General features: G+C 43.1%; 1 long non-coding RNA gene across 2 annotated transcripts in view; it reads left to right on the top strand.

The window, feature by feature from the left end:
- Positions 1–14,043: 14,043 nt before the first annotated feature.
- Positions 14,044–24,443, top strand: part of LOC145424642 (uncharacterized) — a 38,989-nt gene continuing 28,589 nt past the window's right edge. The window contains exon 1 of one of the 2 annotated variants that reach the window (XR_013905705.1): positions 14,044–14,720. This is a non-coding gene — a long non-coding RNA (uncharacterized LOC145424642). The remainder of the gene's footprint in view (positions 14,721–24,443) is intronic. The other variant, XR_013905706.1, reaches the window with a different exon arrangement.

Raw genomic sequence — 24,443 nt, 5'->3', positions numbered from 1 at the left:
GGAGTAACAGCAGCCAGTATGATCCAGGCTTTAGCTGCTGGGTCTCTGTGTGACCTCTCAGACTGTTTAACAGATCAGACACAAAGAGAATCAGAGCAGCTCTGTTCTTTAAAGACAAACATGAACCCACTCAGGTCACACTTTCCCCACAGATATGAGCATCACTGTCCTCAAACAGCAAATGACCAAGTCGAACATTTGGATCTTTTCTCTTTCATTGTTTTCTTTTTAATGAATCTTTGTAACAATCTGAGGATGTTTCAGGTCATATTTATCCAGGAAACACAAACATGTAAAGGAGTCATCACAGCTCTCTGACCTCGTTGCTCCAGGTTCACCACTGAAGAGTGGATTTGGATCTTTGGACCGGTCGCTCCTCACAGACGGACAGCTGGACCCTGCAGACTGTGACCTCTGACCTCTGCAGACACAAACATGATTGAAGCAGCTGTGATCACACAGACTGCAGATAATGCAGCTGTTTCCTGTCAGTAACATCCTCTTAGATTAGAGTTCAGCTTTTTACAGGAAAACTGGACAAAACTGATTTTTGTTACAAACTCATTTTCATTTCCTCTCAGCTCACAAACACAGTCAGACAATCAACCAGAGTCAACACTGATTATAATGTCAGTGCAGAATTATTTCTGTTACTCAGTGAGTTCAGCTCTCTGACCTCGTTGCTCCAGGTTCACCACTGAAGCCTGGATTTAGACCTTTGGACCGGTCACTCCTCACAGACGGACAGCTGGACCCTGCAGACTCTGCTCTGTCCTCCTCTTCCTCCATCATCATCTTCAGTCAGTCTGAGAGGTAAACCACAAACACTCAGTGAGTTCACATTAACAGGAGGAACTGAGTTACAGTCGCTGACCTCTGACCTGTCATGTGACCATGAAACCAGGTCAATATGTCTGTAGGTTCAGTCATCCAGGTCATGTGATCTAAGGAGCTTGGAGAGAAAAGAGACGTCTTTAAGTTTCTGGAAGACGTTTCATCTGAGAAGCTTCTTCAGCTCTAAAACCAAACGGTGGAGAGTCCCAGATATTTAAACCTGAGAGGGAAAGAAAGCATGTCGCTGACCCACCACTGATGTTATTTCAAGGAGGAAACTGAGAGCCTTTGCACCAGGAGCACAAACATCAGCTCCAGCAATGATCCACTGATGTGTTTTTATTCCATGTATGAATGTTGTTATTGACAGAGATGACGTTTGTGTGTCAGTGATGCAGTGACTGTTGTTGTTACCTGTACAGGCTGGTTAGACTCTATGAAACAGATCATACAGATCTCTGCATGTTAGAAGAGACTATTAAAGGTCATGAATGAGACAAAGGCAGGGAGGCGTCCTTTACAGCTAAACAGCAGAGTGAGAGAACAGCCAGCACCTCTACATTTATCACATTATACAGCACATGTATGATACTGACAGGGATGAGAAGAATTTAGTGATTCTGATCCCATCATTGATATTACTTATTGATTCTCAGTAGCTCTGCTCTGACAGTCACCACCATCACTGAGCAGCATATCAAAGACATTTGTGCACATTAACTGCATGTTGTGGCTCAAATGTTTGTGCATGTTGGAGGCATTTCCTCTTTGTTGTGATCAGTGTTGGTCATTACTCAAAACAGTCATTATTACACATATTACACAGAACACTTTGATTAAAAGTAATGGAGTACGTTACTTCATTACTCCTCATAACATTACTTTGATGTTAAAATGAACAAATGAGCATGTAACAACATGAAGCTGAGGTACAGCCCCACACACCAACACAGATCCTGATGAGGTCACGTGATGTTTCTCTGAGTGTTTATGAACACAAATCAAAGATGAAACAGCACAAAGACACTTCAAAGTGATTCTACTGTAGAAACATGAACAGGTAGAAACCTGCAGCCTGACTGCTCATCACTTTGTTACCTGTTCAAGTTCAGCAGCAGCAGCTCACTTTATCACGGTGCTGGTCTGGGGTCAGTGTTTACTCAGCTTTAACTAGTGATGTGACGTTCTGTATCGAGGCTTCGAAGCGTGTGTCGAGTAATGGAGGGGGCGTTTCCGCGAAGCGCGTATCCAGGCTTGCTTCATTTATGGGAGGAGCTGAAAATGATGACGTCCGAAGCCTCGCTGCCCGGCTGTACCATGTGACTGGTTCAGGAAGCGGTTCGAACTTTGCCGCGAGCTATGACAGCGATATAAACCCCTCAGACAAAATCTGGGCGTTTGATGGAGAGTTGCAGTTAGTGAGAGTTAGAGACAGTTTAGAAAAAAAAAATCGCCTACGACCTGCCACAGTGGAGAAACTGTTTCTTTTTAATAAAAACCAATGATGTGTCCCCTAAACACTAATCACTGTCCTTGCCTCAATGTTACAAAAGCACAACCACTGTCCACACCTCACCTCACAGTATATGATCATTTCCATTTTAGGCATTTCCAAATAATCATGTTCCATACTGCCCATATAAATATACACAGTACACTGCATCACTACAATATACATGTTTTACACACTCCTTTTGTTGTTGACATTTACAGGCTGTGTGCAAAAAGGCCACACTCTTCAAATTCATGCCAACTAATATTTTTACGTCCAGTAGGTGTCCTACTAGAGCAAATGAAGCTTCAAGAAGCTTCGCGTTGGGGTGAACCAATTGGATGAAAAGCTTCAGTGCTTCATGAGGCTTCATCTGCCCATCACTAGCTTTAACCTCACTCTGGGTTCTTGGCTAGCCTAGCTTTAGCTTAGTGTTAGCATGCTGTGTGCTAGCTTAGCGTCAGAGCTCTGCAGGTGTCTCGTGTGTAAATATTAATCACAGTGACAGTAAAGGAGGTAAAGGGCTGTGACGTCATCACGTACGCTGCGTCCTCTGTGGGCTCTGAGTGAACTCAAAGTACAAACTACAAGTACACAAACACGAACGTAGCTCAGAGTGGCGGACACACTCGGCCTCGTTGGTCCAGCTGTGAGTCCGTTACCGTGAACTATGGAGCGGCAGATTTGTGCTGAACTAAGCTGCACACAGCTGATGTTAGCCAGGAAACATTACACACTGACTTTAATGGAGAGACCGGAAATACAAACACACACAGTTTGTTGTGTGAAGAAATCAAACACGAGCTGAACAAACAGTAAAGTTCCTAAAGACAAACTGTTAAAGGAGGAAACAAAGCAAACTTACAGTTTCTTCACACACCAACAACAAGCTCCACTCCACGAAGTTCAGGAAGTGAAAGAAAACTTTGAGCAGGAAGGAAACACCCAAAGAGACGTTTGAGGACAATCACGAGCATTGGAACACTGTGCTGCGTTCAGTTGCACCTGGGAAACTCCAAACCTCTGGCAGGCTGTGATTTATTTCTGCTGGTTTTCCTGTTTGAAGCACAAACATCCGTCATCAATTTGTTGTTGTTCTTCCTGCAGCGTTTAAATATTTCAGCACTGAACTGATGTTTCTTCAAAGCTCATTTCAACCTGTTGAAGTCATGAATGAAAGTGCAGACTGAGAGTGGATCACATGATGTTTGAGGTGTGTCATGTGACATGTTCAGTATTGTCACACATGTCTAGATTGTCCCTGATATCATAACTGCTCAAACACTGATGATTATATTTGAAGAATTATTCCTGATGGCAGCAAAGTTTGAATGGAGCTCTCTGTCTGTGCTGATTTGTCGCCCTCTGGAGGTCAAAGCACAAACTGCATGATGTCACTGTAACCACCACAGTGACAGGAAGTGTTTTTATGACTGAAACACTGAAATGATGCTAACGGCTGTCGTTAGGCTCACTGACAGCAGTGCTGATGTGTTCATGTCAAACACTGGCTCAGGTCAGACTCCTTCATCCTTCTCCAGCGTGAGGCCGCCCTCAGACCCACAGGAGCTCTGACCTTTGACCTCCTGACCCTAACCATTTTAGTCTTGTTGCATCTTTAAATGCAAATCCTGTGAAATGGTCAGGGGCGGCTCTAGAGAAATTTTCTTAGGGTGGCAAAATCAAAGCCTTTTCCCCCCAAACACATATGCAGGTGGTTACATGTGGTTAAAATGATTCAAATGCAGTAAGTATGCACGTTTTTCATATAAATATAGTCTATAACTTAATTATTGTCTGTAGCCCACATGATTACACACTTTAGTTACATGAAACATGTGAGTTTTGATGTTATGTACTGTACAGCCTGTATATTAAATACATATGTAGCCCAATAAGTATAAACTCCAGAAAGCTACACAACATGGGGCGCTTCATTTACAAACACAAGTCTAACTTAAGTTTCACTGTTTTTTGTTAGAAAACAGTCACATTGTTGCAGCTTAAATGACACAAAATGTCAGAAATCTGCACTGTCATGAACAAACATGTAAACCTCATTTTTCATGATTTGTTGGATTCACCCTCTGAGGTCTGAAACACAACCGGACATTTGTGACTCCTTTGAGTTTACGTTTGTATTTCACCCTCAGATTGTTTCATTTTATTTTTTCCTCCTCTTGCTTTGTTTGGTATCTTTTCAGCTCAACTGAATTTAGTTGTTTTTTCACTGACATACTGCATTAGTATTACTATTACTATTAATGTAACTATTACTGATCTGAAATCACACAAAGAACCTAAAATCCTAGCAGTATTTTTATTTCAACTTTGTTTTATTAATTTCAACAATGACATACAAAGTTAGCAACAGCTAAGTCCATCTTGATTTCAGAACAGTGGTATGTCCATTATACCCTCCAACCCCCCAACCCAAATTCTCCCCCTACCAGGTCTACAATAGACAAAACACTGCAGAAAACCAGTTTCTGCCCACACACACACACACACACACACACACACACACACACACACACACACACACACACACAAAAACCCAAAAAATAAATTTAGAAAAGAAAAAGAAAAAAAAAACAAAAAACAAAAAAAACCAACACCTCAGGACCCATATACATAACAAGCATAACCCCCAAAAAACAACAACAACCACAACTCCACCCCCTCCCCCCGCCCCGTAACCAAACAGACAAACAAAAACAAACAAAACAAAAACAGAGAAAACAAATAACAGAGAAAGGACCAAGCAAAACAAAAGGAAAAACAAATAGATAAGGTATAAATAAGATTTTAAAAAAAAAACAAAAAAAAAAAACATTATAATGTAGCTTCGCTCAGTTCACTGCAGACTCAGGAAGTAAAGTAATAGTGTCGACCAGCAAGAGAAATGATTTCCAGATTTTATTAAATTCCCTAATAGAACCTTTTAGAGAGAATCTAAGTTTTTCCAGCTTTAAGTTAAAGAGTACATCTCTCACCCAATGGTCATGAGTTGGGGGGTGGGGAAGCTTCCACTTCAACAGAATAAGCCTCCGGGCCAGTAAAGTGGTAAAGGCTAGGGCCTGTTTGAGGGGACCAGATAAGTTCAAGTCAGGAGGAATGCCAAAAATTGCAGAGAGTGGGTTAGGAAGGACAGTCTGGCCATATGCTTGGCTAAGTGTGTCGAATATATTCCTCCAAAATGCACTCAGTTTCGAACATGACCAAAACATGTGGACATGGTTGGCAGGCGATAGTCCACATCTGCTACAGGCATCACTGATGGTTGGATAGATTTTAGATAATTTTGCGTTTGTATAGTGTACTTTATAGACCACCTTACACTGAATCAAAGCATGACGAGCACAAATTGAAGACGAGTGAATCAATTTCAAAGCACGATCCCACTGCTGTTCTGGCAGGGTTGTCTGAAGCTCTTCCTCCCATCTCAACTTAATATGAGAAATGGATTTGGAGACCAAAGCATCTAGTATTTTATACAAGGCTGATATCAGTCTGTTTTGATGAGGGTTCGTCTGCAGGATGATATCCAGATTTGTTTCTGGAGGCCGATTGGGAAAGTGAGGAAACTGCGTTTTTACAAAATTTCTAGCCTGAAGATAGCGAAAAAAGTTGGAGTTAGGCAGGTCGTATTTGGACGATAGGTCAGCAAAAGATAGAAAGGTGTCCTGACTATACAAGTCCTTAACAGTCCTAAGTCCGTTATCTTTCCAACTACTAAAGGCCGCATCAGTGTTTGAAGGTGCAAAATTAAAAATTTTTGATAAAGGTGTTAGCAAAGACGGTCCAAGTAGCCCGAAGTATTTTCTGAACTGTCGCCAAATAGTTACTGTTTCCTTAGCTATTAGATTATCCCCAACAAGGGTTGGAGAAAAAGGGAGTGGTGAGCTGAGTATTGATGATAATGAGTAACAGCTAGATGCAGTTTCCATTTGTACCCAGGCTGTTACAGGGGGGTCGTTATGAACCCATTGTAAAAGTTTTTGTATGTTAGCTGCCCAATAGTAGTGTCTAAAATTGGGCAAACCAAGACCACCATCACTTTTAGAGGACTGAAGAATAGACTTGCAAATTCTAGCTTGTTTCCCTCCCCATATGAAATGTAACAGAATCTTTTCTAACTTGTCAAAAAATGCCTTGGTAAGAAAAATCGGGACATGTTGAAAAAGATACAAGAATTTTGGGAGGACACTCATCCTTATCAGGTTAACTCTCCCTGCCACTGACAATGGTAGAGAAGTCCAACGGTCACAATCTTTCCCAACATTTTCTAGTAGGGATAGAAAATTCTCCCTCATCATTTTATGTATAGAAGAGGAAATAAAAACCCCCAAATATCTAAATCCGGTTTCTGTCCACTTAAAAGGCACTATTGAGTGGGGAAGAGCTCTGGCCAGGGAATTAAGGGGTTGCAACTCACTTTTTTGATAATTGACCTTATATCCTGACAGTGTACCATATTGGTCCAGTATGTCAAAAAGCACCGGGAATGAGTTTAGAGGGTCAGAAATGTACAGGAGCAAGTCATCTGCATAAAGGGAGAGTTTGTGAGTCACACCGAACCTTGTAATGCCTTTAAATCTATCCTCTGAACGCAGCCATATTGCAAGAGGCTCGATAGCAATGGCGAATAGGAGGGGTGAGAGAGGGCACCCTTGCCTAGTGCCCCTCTCAAGTGGAAAAGGCAAAGACAAGTTGTTGTTAGTACGAATACAGGCGGATGGCGAGGAATATAGTAGCTTAACCCAGAGAATAAAGTCAGCCCCCAAGCCAAACCTATCCATCACCTCATAGAGGAAGCTCCACTCGACGCGGTCGAAAGCTTTCTCCGCGTCAAGAGATACCACAACCTCTGGAATTGAGTTGCACGATGTATGGATAATATTCAAGAGGCGTCTTGAATTGTCATATGAGTGCCTGCCGGCCATAAACCCCGTCTGGTCAAAGGCGATAATTTGTGACAGAACACGTTGTAGCCTAAGTGCGAGGATTTTAGATAGTATTTTAAAATCAATATTTAAAAGAGAAATTGGTCTGTAACTACTGCACAACAAAGGATCCTTATCCTTTTTCAAAATTAAACAAATAGTAGCTTCGGACAAAGTCTTGGGTAATTGACATTTTGAAAAGGCTTCATTATACATATCTTTCAACAACGGTGCCATAAGATCAGAATTGACTTTATGGTATTCTGCAGAGTAACCGTCAGGGCCCGGCGATTTACCTGTGTTTAAGGATTTAATGGCGTCTTGTACCTCTACTACAGTGATAGGTCCCCCTAATCCTTTCGTCAGATCTCTATCTATTCTTGGAAAATGTATATTTTGGAGAGTTTCTTCTGATAGAGGGGGAGAACTTGAGGTGTACAGATTGGAATAGAAACTTACAAATACTTCATTAATTCCCTCTGGGTCCGATATTATGTCACCAGCAGCAGACTTGACCTTTGGGATTAGCTTAGAGGTTGCTTCGGCACGGGCTTGATAAGCCAGAAGTTTCCCTGCCTTGTCGCCAGATTCAAAAAAGCGTTGCTTAGTCTTAATTAATTGAACCATAGCTGTTGCGGTGGTGGTTAAATTGAGACTGGCTTGAACTTTCACACGTTCTGTATAGAGGTTAGGATCTGGGTTTGATGCATATCTGCCATCTAGATCTTTGATCTTATTCAATAAACTGGACGTGTAAGTTAACTCTTTCTTCTTTAAATTTGACACAAATCCTATAAGCTGGCCTCTCATGTAGGCTTTCGACGTTTCCCATAATACACCTCTTGACACTTCAGTAGAATCGTTCAACTCAAGGAAAAGTGAGAACTGTGATCTCAAAAAATGTGTGTAGTCATCCCTTATCAACAGGCTAGAGTTAAATCTCCAATGTTTAATGGGTCGAGACGGGGTCGCTAATACCACATCAAAAGAAACTGGTGAATGATCTGAAATGGCGATAGCATGATACTGACAATGGCTAATTTTACAGAGAAACCTAATATCAACAAGAAAAAAGTCTATACGTGTATATGTACGGTGGGGATGAGAGAAAAAGGAAAATGCCTTAGTAGTGGGATTCGCATGTCGCCATGGATCCACAATCCCCAGCTGAGTTTTGAAAAATTCTAGGGTTTTAGCAGATTTATTCAGGGAACAGGCCTTAGTTGACGATCTATCCAGCAGAGTGTCCTGAACCAAGTTAAAATCACCTCCAATAATAAGATGATAGTTTTCCAGATTTGGAAGTGAAGAGAAAAGTTTAGCTATAAAAGAGTCGTCATCCCAGTTTGGCCCGTACACGCTAGCCAGTATCACAAGTGAGCCCTGCAAGTTTCCTGACACAAATGTGAAACGGCCATCTGGATCAGCAATAACTTTATGTTGCTCAAACAGAATATTATTACGAATAAGTATGGCTGTCCCTCTAGCCTTGGCGTTAAATTTGGAATGATATATATTGCCGATCCAGTTTCTCTTGAGTCGCCTCACTTCTCTGTTGCAGAGATGTGTCTCTTGAAGAAAAAACACATCTCCTTTAAGCTGCTGTAAATGCGCCATAACTTTGTTAACTTTGGTTGCATTCCCCACCCCTCTCACATTCCAGGAGACAATTCTAAGACCATTGATTGTGCTCGACATACCTTACTATATTCAGACAGGTCTTTGGTTTGACAAGTTGACCGTGGCCAGGGGAAAGCTGGTGTCTGTATTTGAGGTAGTAGACTGTGAATAGAACAGGGGAAAAAAACAAAAAAAAAACAAAAAGAAAAATAAGTAAATAAAATAAAATAAAATAAATAAGACACAACAACAACAACAACAGAAAAAACATAAAACAAGGCAACACATACATGCAGATCGAACAACATAAATTGGACCTGGATACCCCCGAAAACAAAACTTGCAAGTGTCCATTGCACAGCAGGGTGTAAACATTCCCATGTGAAGACTTCGCCATCACAACTCTTATCAAATGGCTTGCTTCCCTGTGGCGGCAAGGTCTCACTATGAAAATATGCCTTGTCAATATTCTGCTAGAAAAAATTGAGGAACTAGGATGTATCTTACTATACAAAAACGGACAGAAGAAAAGCACAAAAAAGGCAGGCTGGGGTATTGTTGTCCCCCATTTGTACATGGCAGGAATCAAACTGTAGGAGAGGCAATAATAATGAAAAAATGTGTGTTTATATAAAGTAAAACAGTATATACATATATGTATACGTAGCAGACTAGCGTGCCAACAGTGATATTGGAACAAAATATAAACAGGGGTATTATAAAGGAAAATAAGAGAAAAACAGAAAAAACAATGAGGTTAGAATTACTCAAACCATGCTGTCCTCTAGGTACCAAACATCAAACTAAAATGTCATGAGCCCTTCTATGGAAGTGGCAGGATCCAACCATGACCCTCAGATCAGGTTTCCAGAATGTTAGAACTCAGGGGACGGTGTAAGGCGATATAGCTCCGAGCGGTTCCCTTCGTCAGTCATAACGAACAGTTTGGCCGGGTAGCGAAGCTGAGGCTTGAGTCCAAGATCGTACAACTCCTTCATAACTCCGCGGTAAGCGGACCGTTGTTCCAGCACCTCAGGGCAATAGTCCTCGACAATATGGATGGGGGTGTCCTTATATTTCAGTTTACCCCGCATTTCCCGAGCTTTGCGCACAACGAGCTCACGGGTCTGGTAGCTATGGAAACAGACAACAACCGCTCGGGGTTTCGCGTTGGGGCCTGGTCTTGCCACCAGTGCCCAGTGGGCTCGATCCAACTCCGGGGCCGTTTTCAAAACGTCCACTCCAAATATGTCCACAAGCACCTGAGAAAAGAACACAGTCGGCCTGGGCCATTCAATATTTTCAGGGACCCCCAAGAGGCGAATATTGTTGCGGCGGCTCCTGCTTTCAACGTCGATTAGCCTAGCTCTCAGCTTCTCGTTATCCTCCGCCACCACCGCCAACTTAGCCACCACGTTCTGGAGCTCCGCGCTCGTAGTTGTGGCCATAGTTTCCAAGGCTGTAATCCGTTGGTCATGGTTGTTGAGAGTCGTTTGGATGCTGTCCAGCTTGTTTTCAAGTCGCTGAACGGATGTCTTGAATTCTGCCGAAAGCGAGGCTTTGTGCTCGTCCAGTGTGGTCTTTAGTATAGCCATGATGGCTTCATTAGCCGCAGCGAGCTCATCTCTTTTTTGCTCCTGGTTCCTGGTGTTTCTACTGGTCATCTTGGCAGATTATGACACCAGACACACAATACCACCAATACAACTCCACACTTTGTTGCGGGTAGTGAGAAATTATCAAGTAGTTGTGATAAAAGTAGAAGCCCTGCGAAGAGCGACTATTTCGACATGCCGTCTACCGGAAGTCCCACACCCTAGCAGTATTTTTTACTGTAAAAAAACCACAGACGTGTTGGGTAAATGTTTATAACTTGAAATGCAAATATAAATTGTACATTTTGTAAACAGATACAACTATTTATCTAAAAATGCAGCCAATACACCTGCTGTTTTTTCATTTTCTACAACCATTTAAAATAGCACTCACCTTCCTTCATTTCCACAGTGTAACATCCACCCACCTGTGTAAAATCAGAAATTCCCATGGTGTTGTTCAAAATGTGCTCTGGCACAATCATAAGCATCGCTTGCTGCTGAAAACAAGAAGAAAGCCGGTCCTGCTATGGGCTGAACCATTTGTTAATGTGGAGGGGGGGACACTATGGAATATATCCAGTTCTAGCATTTATATTCACTGCTGACTGTAACTACGCTCAAACTGTTAAACTTATTTTAATAAACAACACTGTCATATGCAAAACTGGGGTGGCACTTGGGGTGGCAAGGGATCATTTTAGGGTGGCACTTGCCACCCCATGCCACCCTTCTAGATCCGCCCCTGCTGATGAAGCCAACAGGTTCGCTTCATTTGCAAAAAGCAGATATGAGTTTCTGAGGCCACAGTCTTCTGTGGCAGAAGGGGAATCAGGGGAAGCCCTGGAGGAGTCCACCACCCACCAGAAACAGGTCTGAGCTCTCACTGCAGTTGTAAAGGGGCTACACAGCCCACATGAGGCTGAGGGATGCAGCCTTCTGTCAGACTGTCACTAACACAGAGAAACACCCGTGTACACTCATGGGCACATACACCAATCAACCTAACCCCACTAACTGCTCGTCTTTGGACTGTGGGAGCCAGAGAACCCAGAGAGGACCCAGACATGGGGAGAGCATGCAAACAGCTTAGATGTTGGATTTGAACCCAGAACCTTCTTGCTGTCAGGAAACAGTGCCAACCACTTTTCCACTGTGCTGCCTGTTTGACTCTGATACACCCATTTTTGAGCTCTTAAAAACAGCCCTCCACACAACAGAGACAAACCATAAAGGACTTTGTGGCTTGTAGCAACCGAAGAAAGTTTAAGGTGCAAAATCAATAGGTTGAAAGGAAAGTAATAAAGGAAACATGTAATTATAACAGTAATGTTGGCTGTGTATCACGTGTGGCATGTCATTGTGGGGCTGGCCTCTGCTGGGATTGAGAATATGTGATGGCGGGGGCAGGGTTGGTTACTGGGGTTTATCCTGATCTCCTGTTTAGTGGAACTGTGCTCCTTTGAATCCACAGCACTAACCTGGCACACACACATAAAATGCATCATTGCTACAGAGCACAGCAGGACTCATTATGAGTGGTGGGGCAGGCTGGATGGTGTTGAGGAGTCCTATCGCAGTGACATTGGCTCCCCTGCTTCACTCTCTCCTGCCCCACTAATGCAACTCACTAATCCCTCTGTCCCCTTTAGGTGGGGCTCACGCTGACAAGATAAAATAAGCTGCAGGACTGGTGGGTGGGGGCTGTGCTGTCAGCCCCCACCAGTATACAGTATACACTGCAAACAGCAGAAGCTCTTCCTTCTTAGCCTTCGGTCCAGCAGTGATGACCTCCTCCTGCTTTTGGTTCACATCACCTTTCTCCTGAAAATCTGAGCTGGGCTTGACAAACCCTCAGCTCAGCGTGATATAAAGGTGGCTCTTCTAGTGTATTTGCCATCTCCTGAGCTCTCATTGTTACCATCTCACATTCTTCTCCAATCCATGGTTAGGGTGCTGCTCATAGGGGGTCATATGATTGTTGGGTTCTTCTCTGTACCTATGAAGCGCCTTGAGGCGACTTTTGTTGTGATTTGGCGCTATATAAATAAAATTGAATTGAATTTTCAGGGTCAAAGTTCAGAGGAAAGTTTGTTCAGCAAATGAATGACAATAAATCATACATGTTTGCTGATTCACAGGTTAACAGCCTGGAGGAACAGGGCTGTGTCGTTCCTGTGATGTGATTCAGCTTTATTTCAGCCACTCAACAAAACAACATTATATTATATATATATATATATATATATATATATATATATATATATATATATATATATATATATATATATATATATATATATATAATAGGCTGGCCAAAGGAGGAGATAGAAGCCACTGACATAAAGACAAGAAAGCTCCTTACCATGCATGGAGGGTTTCACCCCAAGTCCAGCACCCTGAGGCTGTACGCTAAGCGGAAGGAAGGGGGCCGGGGACTGGTGAGTGTCAGCACCACAGTCCAGGATGAGACAAGGAACATCCAAGAATACATTGGGAAGATGGCCCCAACTGACCGAGTGCTCAGTGAATACCTCAGGCAGCAGAAACCCAAGAAAGAGGAGGGAGACGAGGAACCATCATGGAAGGACAGGCCCCTGCACGGTATGTACCACCGGCAGATAGAGGAGGTGGCTGATATCCACAAATCCTACCAGTGGCTGGACAAAGCTGGACTGAAAGACAGCACAGAGGCACTAATCATGGCAGCACAAGAACAAGCTCTGAGTACAAGATCCATAGAGGCTGGGGTCTATCACACCAGGCAAGACCCAAGGTGCAGGCTGTGTAAAGATGCCCCAGAGACAATCCAGCACATAACAGCAGGGTGCAAGATGCTAGCAGGCAAGGCATACATGGAACGCCATAACCAAGTGGCCGGCATAGTGTACAGGAACATCTGTGCGGAGTATAACCTGGAAGTCCCGAGGTCAAAATGGGAGATGCCCCCAAGGGTGGTGGAGAATGACCGAGCTAAGATCCTGTGGGACTTCCAGATACAGACGGACAAAATGGTGGTGGCTAACCAACCGGACATAGTGGTGGTAGACAAACAGAAGAAGACGGCCGTAGTGATCGATGTAGCGGTTCCGAATGACAGCAACATCAGGAAGAAGGAACACGAGAAGCTGGAGAAATACCAAGGGCTCAGAGAAGAGCTCGAGAGGATGTGGAGGGTGAAGGTAACGGTGGTCCCCGTGGTAATCGGAGCACTAGGTGCGGTGACTCCCAAGCTAGGCGAGTGGCTCCAGCAGATCCCGGGAATAACATCGGAGATCTCTGTCCAGAAGAGCGCAGTCCTGGGAACAGCTAAGATACTGCGCAGGACCCTCAAGCTCCCAGGCCTCTGGTAGAGGACCCGAGCTTGAAGGATAAACCGCCCGCAGGGGCGTGCTGGGTGTTTTTTTTTTTTTATATATATATATATATACATTTATTAAATATGTGCCAACTGATTCAGTACGTTTCATGTAGAAATATCTGTGGCAACTTTTTGTTGCAGCAATGATCTCAAAACACGGGGGGGGGGGGGGGGGGGGCTAAGATGAATGTCTGCTGTGAGGACAGGGGGTGTGCATGTGCTCAAGTCACGTGACACGTCATTTACGCAACATTTGGTCGATTTCAAAGTTACAGTGAGATAAAATCATGTTATGGATTGCACTCAGTATATTGTGCCGACATGGTGAGATTGTGTCTGTCGAGCCGAGGAGAGCGTCGCAGTGCCAAAAGCTGTAAAATGAACTATCAGGCTGGAGTGTGCTGCCACAGCACAGAGCAGTCACAGAGTCCTGCAGGCAGAAGAGGAGTGATCGTGTTAGCCACCTTACAAAACAAAAAGACATGAAGTGAAAAGCAGGGCGCAGAGTGAGGCAGAAGAAGACAGACTGGGCCAAGTCCTGCATGTGCGAGAGCGAGCGAGACCCGGGACAACGTCATCCGCCTCGCCTGGACTAGTCCGCCGGCCGGAGGAGGGACAGTGGCTGCACTGTGCAGCCGAAGACTCACTTTGATCGCGCAGGAAACGAGCGACGCAACCGGTCCACCGTCCGTGCAAACTGCGCCAGGCAGCGTATTGCACGCTGGAGGACACCGAGGAAAGTCACAGTAGGAGCGGCGCTTAGTGAGAGGTGATGTCGGGGGGACATGGCTTCTTCTCCGGTCACCCCAGCATCGCTTGAAGGAGAAACACCTTCACCCACCGGGAACGAGGAGCCCGCGACCACCCGACAGGTACGACACGCCTCCGAGACCCTCTGCGCGCCCGGTAACGTTGTAACGTTTTACCGAAGTTCATTCGCAAACACACCAGTTTAAGATGGACCCGAGAATCAGCACACGGGAGCACTGGTGTCTGACTCAGCAGAAACGGCTCGACGTGCGTGTAATGCTTCGTATTTGATAACGATGGAATAATTCTTTAAAATAAGCACACAGATAAACACTGGTGGGTGGAAAAGCTCGTGTTTTGGTGAAATGAGTCCCGCCTAGTCCGGTCTACACCTGATTCAGCAAACATCTGAGTCACCCTGAGACGCCAGTGCGCGTCCTTGTGATGCAAAAAGCCGTAAGTGACACGCTGTTTACACGCAGGAGCAGTTTAACACATGCAGGTTGTGCCAGTAGGCGTTTCCTTCAATGTGACACCAAACGTGTAAATCAGTGCTGGGAGCGGATGTTGGACCTGATCAGTCTTAATCTGACAAACTGTAGTTCCTGCTCTGTTTCTAATTCAGCCCCATGACAGACAACCAGCATGTTCTCCTGTCACGTGTTATTGACACGCACATATTTAGTCCGTGTGTGGGATGTTAAAGGTGAGTTTGTTCAGGGCACGATCAGACTGAGGCCATTTCAACAGGTGCAAGGAAGTGTTAGTGTGGTTACTACGGCAGCACTGATGCCCTGATGAGTGCACATGGCTGGAATGAAAAGTCAATGCTATGTATAGCATGAACTACTTGTTGTCTAAGGCGGTGCAGAGTGTGAGCAGGAAATATCTGAGGTTGGATATTTCAGTACATACAGAGCTGTGCAGAGACATTAGGATCTTAAACTATTGTCTGTATCTGGCAAAGCGAGAATCTGAGCCTTGTGTACAAACTGTCTGGTGTTTGTTCTGGCAGGAATATGAAACTACTGTGCACAGCATGCTTATTAAGATGGCCCAGGACCAGGTCATCTTGCAGGATGGTAGTGTTACATCGAGAAGGTTCCTCTTTAATTGTTGGATTTCTGTGTGAGTTTTCTCCCTGTGCCTCTGTGGCCTCTCCCCACAGTATCTGTGTTTGTGTTTAAAGTGTTTAAAGTACAGCACTAGATGATCGTATGGGTGAATGTGACTTGTTGTAAAGCACTTTGAGTTGTTGTCTATATAAAGTCTAAATGGAAATCCACTTATGTGCAGAGGACCAGAAGATCCAGCGCATCGAAATAAAAAGTTCTTTGCTTAAACAATGAATTGTGCGATAAAATATTAATTTACAAATTCATTTTTAAGTTATTTTATTTATTCAATACAAAAGTAATTTATTATCTAGTAATTTAATTTAAAATAAAATTCTGTTGGTTTTTGTTTTTTGCCCTTCTGCCCCGTCCCTCTTCTCAGCTGTTTCTCTTTCTTTCTCCCCTTCTTTCCCCCAGTCAAGTCTGTCCCGTATTCAGTAAGTGAAAATAAAATAAACAATAAAAGGTGAATCAAATGGACCATTACGGCAAGGCTGGGATGGTCAGTTTGGTAAAGTAAATCCGTTGGGCATCTTTCTTTGCCTTTAGACAACAATTCTGATGCAAAAGAGCCAAACGGGACAGGCAAAAAAAAATAAAATAAAATAAAATAAATATTTATAAATCAGTATTTGAAAATAAATAATTATTCCATTAATAAATACTTCAAATCAGAAAAAAAAGAAATAAAATCTCAATAAAAACCTCACATCAAAAATCCTTTTCCTGTGTTGTCTCATGTCCAACATCTGTGTAGGCAGAGTGTAAACACAGAGGCTGAATGGCCTTTGGTATAGGTGCAAAGCTAAGACTGTCTAACCAATGACAGAGCTCCTTACCTCGCACCGGCTAATTTGCATTGCTCCGGGATTTTGGAAATTTATCCATTTATTCATTATGATGTGGTTCAGCATCATAATGCTGAACCACAGAAACACACACACACACACACATATATATATATATATATATATATATATATATATATATATATATATATATATATATATATATATATACACACATATATTAGGGGTGCAACGATACTCGTATCGATATTGAACCGTTCGATACAGTGCTTTCGGTTCAGTACACATATGTATCGAACAATACAACATTTTTAATTTATTTCATCAACTTTCCTTCTGACGATTCTGTCTGTGTTGAGCGCTCAGTGGATCTGTGTTCGACTACTCCGCCTAGGCTGCACTGTCGAGCACAGATCCACTGAGCGCAGGGCAAGCTAGCGAGACAGAAGCTAAGCTCCTTGCAACATGGCAAACTGAACCTCCCCCACCCTCATTCAGATCTGGCCTTTGGAACTATTTTGGTCTTCATGTGACGTATGACCCTGAAGGTAAGCGCGTCATGGACTAAAGTAAAACAGTATGTTGGATGTGCCACGCAATGCTCAATTACATGGGTGGGAACTAGTGCGTTAGCGCAGTTGGCTCGTTAACGTGTTGGCCGTCCAGCCCCACGCACGGGGCGATCCGCGGTCGCTCGTTAACGGAGATTTGCCGTGTTGTGGCGTTAAGGTCATTTCAGATTAACGCTGACAGCACTAGTGGGAACACAACGAATATGACTGCACATTTACTCCGACATCATCCTGGTGCAAAGACAAGTGGAAGCAGACAAAACAACAAGCACCATGCTGCAAACTTTACCCGAGTCATTTAGACAGCCGTTAGCACAGGATTCTCCTTATGGGGACCTGATATGTTTAATATGCTGCTGAGAATATAGCCCAGAAGAAGCGTATAGTAGAGCTTTTATTTTGAAAGAGACATTTCTCTGTAATAAACTCTCTTTTCCAAAGATGGGTGATTCCTCCATCAGATAGATTTATTTATTATTATTTTGTTGTTTCAGCAACATTAAATTTAAAAACTGTACGTTTGAGTTAAAATATATATTTATAATTTTAATAAATGACAAATTAAAAAGGCATGAACATTTTTTTTGTATCGAAAAAATATCGAACCGTGACACCAAAGTATCGAACCGAACCGTGAATTTTGTTTGTCGTTGCACCCCTAATATATGTGTGTGTGTGTATTTATACATCAATCCATTTTCTTGCTTATGGAGTTCAGGGCCTGGGACCTACTCCATGTCAGCTTTCAGTGTTTATGAACATGAACATTATGAACTCATGACTCCCTTGGGAAGCCTATGGTTTTTCATAGGCAGGGGATATTTGTTTTATCACAGTTCATTACCAAACAGAGCAGGGTTCTAATTGATTTGTGGCTTTTAGGATATTATGTATAGGTGTGTAAAAGTGGAGTGAATATAATTACAAACAGCAATGCTAGTGGAGTGATGACAGACAGGGCGGTTGGGGGGTGGTGAACAGTTTGCCAACAGTTCTGCCCCTGTAGAGAAGGACATCTGCCATTTCTTTTTCCTTTTAGTCAAACAATTCAGGTAGTGATGAAAGAAAATCAGACTGTGGCAGTGCTTGCAGCAGGTAACGGAGTGATAATGCAGAGTTTTTACTGCAGTGGACAGTCCCTAGTGTGACCATCGCTGGAACCAACCAGCTGATTTACACCATGGCAGCAGTCATCAGTGAAGTTCTTGGCTGCAACATGAACGATCTCAAGTAGCAATGCTACTAAACTTGCTGGAGAACTTTTAGTTCAGGCCACTTGATGAGTTTCACACAGTACTGCATATTATTTTATTAGGTTGGCACAAATGTAGGATTGTGTTTGTGATATCACGATGTATCTGTTTCCTTTTCATATTACACTAAAGAGATCATCGCCTACAAGCCTCCGTAAACGAACAGCATGTCTATAAAAGCCCATTCATCATCCGGCCCTCCTGCTCAAACACAACCATGTAGCGCTCATCCCTCCACCCGTCTCATTCAGCATCCACACACATGTTGCAGGGAACGGGAAATAGAGTAGAGCAGCAAAGCTTGATTTTCTTTAGGATTGGTTAAACTAAAAGACGTTGACAAGGAATTTTAAGGGTTTTAGGAAGCATAAAACCGAAATCAGTTGTATTGGATACGAGTATAAATGAGTGCTTAGGCTCATGCAAGAAAAAACATCTTAGACAGGATATGACAAAACGTACTGTGATACAATTCTTCATTACTACAGCTCATTGAGTGCTTTTGTAAAAAGTCAAATCTGTGTGCTCCATTAAACCCTGTAGAAGTTGTTTCGAATGCTGACAGTGGACAAACAAAGTTGTCATTTAGCTTAAACATTAACAGTAGAAAAGGCCTGATAGGAATCTAACATCCTTGGAATCAAGCTGTGGGAGTGAGTTTTGAAACCTTTCTGTAGGACTGCTTTAAACTTGCCTTCTTGGTGATGTGTGTCTGATGTCTTGTTTGACTTGAGCAGATTCTTTACGTGCTTTAAGTTTCTAACACATTTGCTTTAACCAGTAATTGAAACTGCTGAGTAGGAAGTACTAAAGTGGGTGTTGAGCATGTTGGGTGTGTCCTTATTACCTGTTTCGATGTTTTCTTTTAATTGAAAACGTTTCATGAATATGAAATGCTTCTGCGTAATGTTAAACGTTATAAAATATTCTTATGATTTAAACTCTGTATTCATGGCTTATTCTTTCCTGGCCTTTCCTGTAAGCACTTTTATGCTCGGTGGTAAAATATCACAGAACTAGCAGTTTGGCGAGTGTCATACCGCCTGGATTAGTGGCTCAGCTGGTAATTCAGAGATTTATGTAGCTTAGTTTGCTGTGTCATGCTGATTTGGGGAGACTGGACACAGACCTGAGTCATTCTCTTCTGGGTGATCACAGTGGTTACTCTCCTCCCTTCCTCATCTCACCCTGCAAAGAAATCTTTGTTGTTCTGCCTTGACCTCTTCCTCTGTGTTAGTTTGCTGTCCTTTCATTAGCTAGCATTAGGTCTGTCTCATTCTCCTCTCCTCCATGAATGTATCCCCACTAATCCCATTACATGCTTGTCCTTGTCCCACATTTATCAAACATACTTTTTAAAATCAAACAGTTAGAAATGACATTCATTACTTCATTATGTAACATGTCCCTGTGATCTAAACAGCCTGTTAGCCCTCGGAGCACATTTAAGTAAATTGAAATAATTGTGCCGATAAATTGGATTTGAAAGCTCTTATTCTAATTTTCTGTTTTGATGATATTTGGGATATGCTGTTTATGTAGAACAGCTAAAACTAGTTCTTTATATTCCCATATAAATGATAAACACACATTATTTACAAAACACTGCCCGGTGGACGCCAAAGGACGGCCTGTTTTGATTACGCTGTGATCTTTTTGGACTGCACATTTTTGGTCTACGATCAAAGCTGCCACACCACGCTGGATTAATCTCCCAGTAGCTGAGTTTATGAAGTCATAAGAAAGGAATGTCCCACACGTTCCTGCTGTTACACCATATTTGGACTGGGACACCTTTGCTAACCTCTGTTGCTCAATGACACACTGATTTGAATCTGAAGGTGCTGGCGACATATTTGCAGCAGTGTGGGTTCACAGAGGCTGTTTAGACTCTGAGCATGTGACACACCAGTAGCGTGCCACGCTGGGCCTCTCGGGGTGGCGTACAGTGTCACTGTGTGTGTCTATTTAAGTGTTTGTCGTGTAAATGAGGACAACCAAGATATGTGAAGTATAGAGTGGTGTACCACAGTGACAGGTTAATGTCAGTGTGAGTGTGTGTAGCAGTTTGTGTGGCCAGAGAAGGTCAGCAGCCTCCAGAGGACAAAGCGCTTGTGTTCTTCCACAATCGCCCGTTTGATCAGACAGATCATTTGGCATCTGTCAGGCTAAAAACAACAACACAACATGAAACCAAGCATACGCTCTGCAGTCCTGCAGCTAACTCCTGACAGTCTGTCTGCTGTAGGCTGAAGAAATCAGGGGCTCATTCATCTGCACCTGTCAGCGTCTTTATGCTAACAATAGATCAAACAGTATGTGTCCACAGGATGTGTAATGTTGAAGGTTACCGTACATCCTTATCTCCAGCACTGAGAATCAGTTATCACTGATCGCTGTCTCTGCTTTGTTTTGACATGTTTCATATTTATATATTTCATATTTATAAGGTAAATACCCTACAACATTACAGAGAAGAAGAAGTAACCCCAGGCTCGGTGAGGGGCAGCCACTCCTCGGCCTCTGCCCCATTGTGGTGTGCCTCAAGGATCTGTGCTCGGCCCAGTTCTTTTTCCTTGTACATGCTGCCTTTGGGAGTAATACTTAAAAAATATAACATTTCCTTTCACTGCTACGCCGACGACATAAAAATTTATTTCCCTTTGACATCAGATGTCTCTACGTCTCTGGAACCCCTATTTGACTGTCTAAATGAGGTCCAAACGTGGTCACGTCTCTCACACTGAACGAGGATAAGACAGAAGTTATAGTTTTTGATAGTCACACCCCGCTGGAACAACTTCCTTAGGGTCCCTTGGTAGCCATCTCTCACTCACTGTTAGAAACCTTGGTGTTTTCCTGCTCTTTCAAACTCGAGAAACAGATCTCCTCTGTGGTAAAAAACTGTTTCTACCAGCTGCGTCAGATATCTAAAGCAAAGCCATACCTCCCTTTGAAGGACCTTAAAAAACTCATTCATGGTCTTATCACTTCCAGATTAGACTACTGTAATTCTCTACTCGGGCCTCCCACCTTCCTCTATTCACCGGCTCCAGTTAGTTTGAAATGCAGCTGCGCGTCTCTTAACTGGATCTAGAAATTATGCCCACATCACACCAGTTTTAGCCAACCTACGTTGGCTCCCTGTTGATTATCGTACCAATATTCAAAATTCTTTTGCTTACCTTTAAAATTTTGAACAATTTAGCTCCCAGCTATCTATGCGAGCGCCTCCATTTGTGCATCCCTAATAAGGCACTTAGATCTTCCAATCAAATGCTCCTGACGCAACCGAGGTCTCGTCTGAAGTCCAGAGGGGATCGGGCCTTTGCTGTCGTACCTCCCAGACTCTGGAGTAACCTCCCTCTTTATATTCGTCTCTCCGAGTCCATGCAGTCTTTTAAAATGCGTCTTAAAACTTATTATTTTAGTCTGGCTTTTGATCCAAACTAGTATGTTATTTCTATTTTATTTATTTATTTATTTTGATAACACTTCTGAAGCGTCAGAGCTGTCCTTGCCTGTGATAGAGCTGACCTGCCATAGGACACTGGGAAGAGTGTAAATCCAGGCTGAATTCCTTGTGTTGGACAGTATTTGTGTGCAGCAGCAGCAGAGCGCACAAATCAAACTGTATGTTTTGGTAAGCCTGGCCTTCTTGTACTGGATGTCAGTGAGCCAGTAGCTGGTGAGTTCATCACATTAACATTTTTACTAGCAATTTCACTAGCTGGGACCACATCCTCAGTTACGATGAACGATGATGGATGAGGGAGCGTGTACTGGTGCTGCAATGTGGGGAAGGCCTCAAAGAGGACCGGCAGCGGCTCCTGGGCTCCAGGTGGGCATGAAAATGAGAACAGAGGGTATTGGTGAAGGGGGCATATATAAACTGAGGCGGCATGAATGAGGTGTGGTCCCACTCCTGAAATTCAGATAATATCTCCACTTAGAATAAACTGGGTCAAAGAAAAAGTGCCTCTGATTGGGCTGCTTTCTACAGTTGGCTGTGAGTCCATTGCAGGGCATCAAACATGGATAAGGGGTTGTTTCAACAGTAATTCTATGATGAAAAATTAACGAGGCATTTATCAGGATCTATATTTAATTTAATATCTATTTAACATATTTAATCAATATAAAGCTCAGTGTCTATTTCTTAGCTTGTAAAGTTGTGAAATTCATGGCAGATTCACTTCTTGGCTGTTTTGCGTTTTATTAGATAGTTGATAATAAAGAGTGTCTTTGCCTGTGGCTTTGTTAAGACTGCAGGTTTTTGTCCGCCTGACCTTTGGTGACCTTGGCGAGCTCAGGATGAACAGGCTGTCTGCTCTGTTTGGGTGTGATGCTGCCTGCAGAGACAGTCTACTCTCATGCAGACACAACATCTTTACTGATATAACGTGGTCATGGACTCTTCTCTGTTCTTCCTTATTAAATAATAGTAAAATGACTCTGCAGTTTTGATTCAAAATGCACCAGGTCTGCTCAGTCTGAATCACACCGTTAGAGCCAGACCAAATGATTGGAGCACCAATGTTAGCACTCAAAGAGTCTAAGCAGTACCACTACCAGCTTTGGCCAGTGCAGGAGTGAACATGTAGATCCATGTTCTACTGAGCAGACACTGAGCAGAGGCAACATGCAGTAAATGAATTAGTGGTCTCCACATGTTTGCACCCAAGGTTTCCCTGCTTTTGTGAGCTGAGCTGTTTTAATATTTTCCATGTATTAGATGATACTGTCCAATGCTTCCAGGACTGTGAAGATGGAAAAAATGATGTTGCAGTCGTTGCAGAAGTGTTGGTACCATTTGAAGGAAGTCATTAAAGCGCCAGAGCGAGCAGACAAGGCAAGCACTCAAAGAATGTGGAAGGCAGTCGGGGAAAGTTGCCATGGACGGACTTAATTCCTCCCAGCCCCAAACAGCTTTTATACTGTGGACAAAAATACATGAAAGTGTGTGTGTGTACCTGTTTAGATGTCTCTGTGGGGACCAAGAATTGGAATGTTACTATACTTGTGGGGACCAACAGTCATTTATGAGGACAAAAGTGCCTCACGAGTTTGAGACTCACAATGTGGTTCTAGTGTCAGGGTTACAGTTAGGTTATGGTTAGGTTTAGGTTGAGCGTTAACCATCCATTATTGATGGTTACAGTGAGCGGCTAGGATCATGTCAACTAGGTGTCCTCACTAAGATAGTGTTAGTGAAAGGAGCTGTAACTGGTCCCAGTAGCAGCAGGATACAAACGCCATAATGACACAGCTGCCTCTCGTCTGCCTTCCTCCCCTGAGTGAAATAAGATATTTGGGACCTTTGAATAGTTTTTTGAAAATATTTTTTTGTTTAAAGAAAGGAAAGAGAAGTTTAATCCTTTAACTATTTAACTGTTAGGTGTCAATCCCTGGGAGGGTTTCCCCCTTTTATTTGGCGTGGAGTCAGAATTATGGCTTCTCCACACTGTGGAAGTAGCTCTTTGACACAGTCGAGCAGTCATTGGTCATAACAGGATCATTTAAGACTCGATGATGAATAAGACTGTTGAAGTGCATGAGAAGGATCTCATATAAAACAGTCTGTGTCTGCTCCTCAATTCAATTTAATTCAGAAGACCCCTATGAGTGCAAGATCAAGGAAACAGTTCACCCTGCCTGGGATAGTGTTACCAGGGACAAATGTTTGCTGCTGTTAGCATGAATGCATCCCTCCCTGATGGCTAATATAAGCCCCCATGGTGGTATTGTCAATCCTCACAAGAACAGTAGGAAGCGCCTGAAGAAACCACCCAGCGCTGAAACCCTCTTAAACAGCCAAGCCAGACTACCAGGATGGCCGAGGCCATCATACCCAGTAGCCAAAGGCATAATCTAAAGGGGACTGTTTTGTGCAGGCGAAAAAGAGTCAGGAATGCTGTGAGCATGGCGGGACTGGGACAAAAAATTGGCATTTTGACTAGAGACTGGCCCACCAGGTATTATAGGAAGAGCCATAAAGCCTTTGAATGAAAACAAACGCTGTTGTGACAGTGATGTACAGTCTTGTTGGTATATGTATGATTTCTATACATTTTACATCAGATAAAAACTTTGGTC

This window comes from Astatotilapia calliptera, chromosome 3 (genome assembly GCF_964374335.1).
Source record: "Astatotilapia calliptera chromosome 3, fAstCal68.1, whole genome shotgun sequence".
NCBI lineage: Eukaryota > Metazoa > Chordata > Actinopteri > Cichliformes > Cichlidae > Astatotilapia > Astatotilapia calliptera.
This window is presented reverse-complemented; position numbering and strand designations above follow the sequence as displayed.